Source organism: Sinocyclocheilus grahami, unplaced genomic scaffold (genome assembly GCF_001515645.1).
Source record: "Sinocyclocheilus grahami isolate Dianchi unplaced genomic scaffold, SAMN03320097.WGS_v1.1 scaffold382.1, whole genome shotgun sequence".
NCBI lineage: Eukaryota > Metazoa > Chordata > Actinopteri > Cypriniformes > Cyprinidae > Sinocyclocheilus > Sinocyclocheilus grahami.
In genome coordinates, this window is record NW_015505561.1 from 1350199 (window position 1) to 1356509 (window position 6311).

General features: G+C 37.7%; 1 protein-coding gene across 1 annotated transcript in view; it reads left to right on the top strand.

Annotated features, from left to right (window-relative positions):
- Nucleotides 1-5522: 5522 nt before the first annotated feature.
- Nucleotides 5523-6311, top strand: part of LOC107549838 (glutamate receptor ionotropic, kainate 5) — a 104479-nt gene continuing 103690 nt past the window's right edge. Inside the window, exons 1-2 of the mRNA XM_016231009.1 lie at nucleotides 5523-5828; nucleotides 6123-6166. The gene's annotated coding sequence lies outside the window, so the exon portion shown is untranslated. The remainder of the gene's footprint in view (nucleotides 5829-6122; nucleotides 6167-6311) is intronic.

Here is a 6311-nt window from a genome sequence, read left to right on the forward strand (position 1 = left end):
ATTAATGTACAAAATAAATCAACCCCCAAAAGTCAGAATCGTTTATTCTTTATTACCACCAATAAATGCTGCTTGTAAGTGCTTAGAATCTTCTGTCAGCTCTCTACTGCAATCTTGGCCCAATTCTCACTTGAAAAAGCTTTCAATGATATGGTGGTTCCAGTGATCTTTGGTTTTCACATCTCCACTTCTTTCTTCAATTCAACCAAATCTTTTCAATGAGATTTAAATCTGAAGACTGAACAGGCCACTCAAGAACATTCTACGACACATCCCTGAACCAAACTTCAGTAGTTTTGGATGCATACTTTGGGATGATTGTCCTGCAGGAGAGTCCACTGATCTAGCTTCAATTTCTGCACCAATGTCTGCCTAAATGGCCTGATACTTCAAAGAATCCATGATCTCCTTCATACAGTCATGATTTTGCAACAGCAAAACACCCCAATAACACGACTGCTTCTCCTCCATGTTTGACCATAGGGATGGTGTTCTGATTTTTTAGACCAGACATACCACTGATCCATGGGTCCAAAAAGTTCCAGTTTGGTCACATCACTCCATAAAACATTATTCCAGAGCTCCACAGGTCTATCCAAATGAATTTTAGCATGTTCAAGTCTGCTTTTATGTTTTTCTTGGCCAAGAGTGGCATTTAGCAAGATGCCCCGACATGAAGGCCCTCCTTGCCTTGTGTTCTTCTCATCTGCATTGAAATGATTTTTCCTCCTTTCATCGGGTCATTTTGAAATTCTTTGGCAGTACACAGCAAGTTTTTCTTAGCTGCTCAGATAAAACATTTTATGATATTGTGCTTTTTCTTCAACACCCTCAGGTCATCTGGTACAGCACATTTTAAGTTAAGGAATAAGGTTGCCAGCTGTGTTTCCGGGAACTTTTAATGATTTGGAAATCTTCATGTAGCCTTAGATTTTCTAAAGTGATCAAATTACAGTATTTCTTCTCTATAGCTTTTGTGAGAGCTCTGTTGACTTTGCCATATTTGCTACTCAACTTTAGCACATACATGTGTATATATAACAGCTCAAGCTAATTCTGTTTCCTAATAGCATTTCTAATGGCTTAATTGTATTACAAGACAATTTTATTCCCTACCATACAAATATGTGACTTTAAAAACAGCCATGTTTACTTGGGGTTGAATAATTATGACACAGCTGTGTTATTAAAATAATTAAAAATATTACCTTTATATATCGACACGATCACTTCTAATATGCCAGTGAGCTGTTAAAGATGTGATTTATATACAGTTCTAGATGTTCAGAAAAGCTTGATTTCACCTTGTTGTAACGAAATTGTTGTATTCTCTGTTTTAAAAAAAATCTGGATTATTTTTTACTTCATTTAAAGTGTACAAAATATTCTTTTGGAATTTGAAATCATCTATATAATTATTTACCTGACAATGTTCCTTTTTCTACATAAAGCTTTATCCCAATAGCAAAATGCATCAAGAAAAGCAGACCAAACTGCACCTTTCAGCTCAACTGCACAGCACTTTTCTCTCGGCATTGGTGCCGAGTCATTCTCTCAGATAAATGCTAAATCTATTGCTAGTTTATATAAGAGATTATTCAATAGAAAACACTTGCTCACTTGATACAGGTAGTACAAATCACCAGAAGGGCAACTCACACCTTTCTAATGTAATATTCTGGGGTCAATAATAGTTTGTGAAGGCAGTTAACCTTTCATCTCAATGGCCCTTTTGGCATTTTCGTTTTTCTGCGCTTCATGTTCCCTCCCTCCTTTCTGCTGCTTTAATCTCAGGTAAAAACACTGCCATGCATTACATACATCAATAAGTTCCTGCCGCGAGATCTCATTTCCTGCTGTCACCTGTGCGGACCAATGTCCCAGCATTCCCAAAGCGAGAGCTGACTCTACCAGATCAGAAAGGATAGCTCATGCTAATGATAATAAATCATGTGCACTGTCCAATCAAAACACTCTTTTGCTTCCGTTTGTGGTGCGTTCAGTGTCTCTTCTGCGTGAGGAACATGTATGGGTATGCATGTGTTACAGAAAGAGATAGAAAATGAGACCGACAAGGGACTCACAATAACCGATTCTCTACAGGGCATCACTCTGAGCTGGAGCAGAGCGAGAGAGAAAACTGTGTGTGTGTAAATGCATGTGATTGAATGAGACATGAGTACATGAGAGACTCCTGCAGTGATGAGCTTAAAGCCTCTACCTTATATGTTCACATAAGAACACTCTTTTACATACAATTATGTTTTAAAATGAGCCAAAATAATTAAAAGGACAAAACATTATTTTCTTATAATAATAATAATTATTATTATTTTATTATGGTTCTTCCTCAGTTGTTGTTCCAAACCTGTATGTGTTTCTTTCTTCTGTAAGCACAAAATAAGACATTTTGAAAAATATTCATGCTGCTCTTTTTGGAACAGCAAAAGCATATTACAATGCACTGTCAAGCTCCAAAATCAACAAAAAAAGCACGGTGTAAGTCCATATGACTTGTACAATACATTACAAGATAGTTAGTTTGTTTTAACAATACATTTTAAGTTGTGTTCTATAGAATAAATAATTTCATGAAAATCCTGAAATAAAGTTTGGAACAACATAAAGGTGAGTAAATTATGCATTTTAATTTTTTGAGTGAAATATTCCTTTAATGTAGATATGCATATCTAGATGATGATGATGATTATTATTATTAGAGAGTTTATTATTAATTGAGTAAAATGTCTGCTTGTGCACATTAAATATTATGTTTTTTTAATAAAAAATTAACTGCTTTAGTTAACTAATTCAATATGAATTAACTGATAAAATATTAGTATAAAATGAATTTAAAGGGTTAGTTCACCCAAAAATGAAAATTCTGTCATTAATTACTCACCCTTGTGTTGTTCCAACCCTGTAAGACCTTCGTTCATCTTCAGAACACAATTTAAGTTATTTTTGATTAAATCTCAGGGCTCTCTGACTCTTCCATAGACAGCAAGGTAACTACCACGTTCAAGGTCCAGAAAACCTTGAAACAAAGTTTTGAGCGTGTGGCGGTGCTGACCCAGATCCGGCGTAATGACGTCATCACGCCGGATCTGGGTCAGCGCCGGCGCCGCCACATGCTCGTGTCATGGTACTGTCGTGAACGCGTGTCCACAAGTCACGCAGTAGAGACGAAAATGTGGAATAAAGTCGTTACTTTTGTTTTCTTTGTGCTAAAAAGTATTCTCGTAGCTTCGTAACTTTACAGTTGAACCACTGATGTCCCACGGACTACTTTGTCGATCATCTTGCTACGTTTCTGGACCTTGAACGTGGTAGTTACCTTGCTGTCTATGGGAGGGTCAGAGAGCCCTCAGATTTCATCAAAAATACCTTAAATTGTGTTCCGAAGATGAACGAAGGTCTTACGGGTTTGGAACAACACTAGGGTGAGTAATTAATGACAAAATTCTCATTTTTGGGTGAACTAACCCTTTAATGTTCAGAGTATAAAACAAAAAATTATAAATGTATAAAAACTAAGAATTTTCATGTTTTATTAAATATTATATAAATGACATTTTTATAGCACAATATATTCTCGTAGCTTCGTAACTTTACAGTTGAACCACTGATGTCCCACGGACTACTTTGTCGATCATCTTGCTACGTTTCTGGACCTTGAACGTGGTAGTTACCTTGCAGTCTATGGGAGGGTCAGAGAGCCCTCAGATTTCATCAAAAATACCTTAAATTGTGTTCCGAAGATGAACGAAGGTCTTACGGGTTTGGAACAACACTAGGGTGAGTAATTAATGACAAAATTCTCATTTTTGGGTGAACTAACCCTTTAATGTTCAGAGTATAAAACAAAAAATTATAAATGTATAAAAACTAAGAATTTTCATGTTTTATTAAATATTATATAAATGACATTTTATAGCACAATATACAGTATTTAGGAAACCTATTGGATGAGGCATATTTAAACCTTTTATAATAGCTGATATATACACACACTTGTCAGTTGAATTGTACATGAATGTTGCTTCAAACTATTAACACTTAGAATTCACTTCACATTGTGACTGACATACTCCTTAGCCGTGGTAAATTCACTGTAACTCACAGCGTCTCATGGTTTATTGCTTTAGTATTTATGTATGTGTATGGTATATGTGCATACATCCATGAAAAGCTGCTATGTACATTCTTGATGTCTTGTGTGTGTGTGACTGACGTGATTTTCAGGGTAAAGCGCGGTCAAACTAGACTTCGCACTCCATTGAATTCCATTCGTGCCGCATGCAGGAAAGTGGAGTAGATGGTACTGTAAATTGTATCATTATTATTTGGGATTTATTGTTTACTATAAACAGAAGCCCTAGAGCATGACATCACGTCTGGCTTGTTGTGTGAATAAATTTTATAGCACAATATACAGTATTTAGGAAACCTATTGGATGAGGCATATTTAAACCTTTTATAATAGCTGATATATACACACACTTGTCAGTTGAATTGTACATGAATGTTGCTTCAAACTATTAACACTTAGAATTCACTTCACATTGTGACTGACATACTCCTTAGCCGTGGTAAATTCACTGTAACTCACAGCGCCTCATGGTTTATTGCTTTAGTATTTATGTATGTGTATGGTATATGTGCATACATCCATGAAAAGCTGCTATGTACATTCTTGATGTCTTGTGTGTGTGTGACTGACGTGATTTTCAGGGTAAAGCGCGGTCAAACTAGACTTCGCACTCCATTGAATTCCATTCGTGCCGCATGCAGGAAAGTGGAGTAGATGGTACTGTAAATTGTATCATTATTATTTGGGATTTATTGTTTACTATAAACAGAAGCCCTAGAGCATGACATCACGTCTGGCTTGTTGTGTGAATAAATTCCTCGGCTTAAGGCTGAAAATACATTATGTAATTAAGGGATAAAGGTCACTATCACAAAATAAACCTCAACAGAGCATTCGAGAACATGTACCTGATCATAATATCTTGCATAATCCTCAAGAGGTTTTTTTGCGATGATATCCAGCTTTTTTTTTTGTTGAAAGAAATCATGCAAGGATGATTAGGTGACCAATATTTGATCTGTTATGTTTAAATCAATATTTTTCGATTACACTTTATTTTACAATACATGTACTTACAGAGACACGAGACCACTTATTTAGGACATTGTTTGCCTGGAACAACAGACAATTACACTGTTAAGATTATAGTTTCAGTAGTTTATTTTGCTTGCTGTAATGATTTAATATTGTCAATACACTTGTATAGTAACTTCTAAATGTCTCAATCTATCATTTCTACCAGGAATTGTAGAGTACTGTATGTGGAAATCATCCTTGTCGTGGGGGGTGTGTGTTTCGATGGCGGATAAAGCGCAGGAGACCAGTGTGACTGTGATGAATGTACATTTCGATGTTTATTTTACATTATTTGTGGGAGTGAGAGGTATGAGCGCGAGAGAGAGAGAGAGAGATGTGCTTCTGATTGGATTGGAGGCAGTGCTGAAGAGGCACTGAGACACAACGAGAGAGTGAGAGAGAGAACTAGAGTGCACGAATGCAGTTTACACATTAGCCCAGCTGCCAGAAATTACAGCAAGCTCAATTCTGCCGGACTGGAACAGAGAGGGGTGTGAAACGGGAGGATGGCAAGGACACAGAAAATGAAGAGAACCCACCATTGCATTCTCTTGGGAAATGATCTGTGGTGAATAACCACCGCAGAAGAGGCTGAGAGAGAGAGAGAGAGGGAGAACGGGGGGAAGGAGGAGGAGGGGAGAGCCTGGCGTCCTCTGAGGTAGCGCCTGTGGAGCCTGTTCATGCCGCTGTGTGCATGTGTGTGTGAGTGCATGAATGCTGACATGTTGATTTATAGCCGCATGTGTAATTCTTTAAGACTCGGATTAGCAAGTCGTTTTGCATATATGCATATGACTGGGACTGATGCAGCGAGCTGCTCGGACACTTGAGCTCCTCTGATATCTCCATCTGATGTTCTTCGTTTTCTCTCTTGCTTTTTTTTTTCTATGTGTACGCGTTTATAATATCAGTCCTTTTGAGGTTTAATTGTTTTTCTTTCTCTCTCTGCCAGGGCAGTCGACTTACAGCGTCGCAAGTGAAGGTAAAGAGCCATGGGTCAGTGTGTCTTGCTTTTCTCGTTTGCTCTTCTTCATCCCTCTTTTCCATGCATGATGCACTATGAGTTGACCGCAATCATTTTCCTCACCCCTCTTCCCCCCCCCCCCCCCCCCCCACCACCTCGACGTCCCTCCCCTTCATC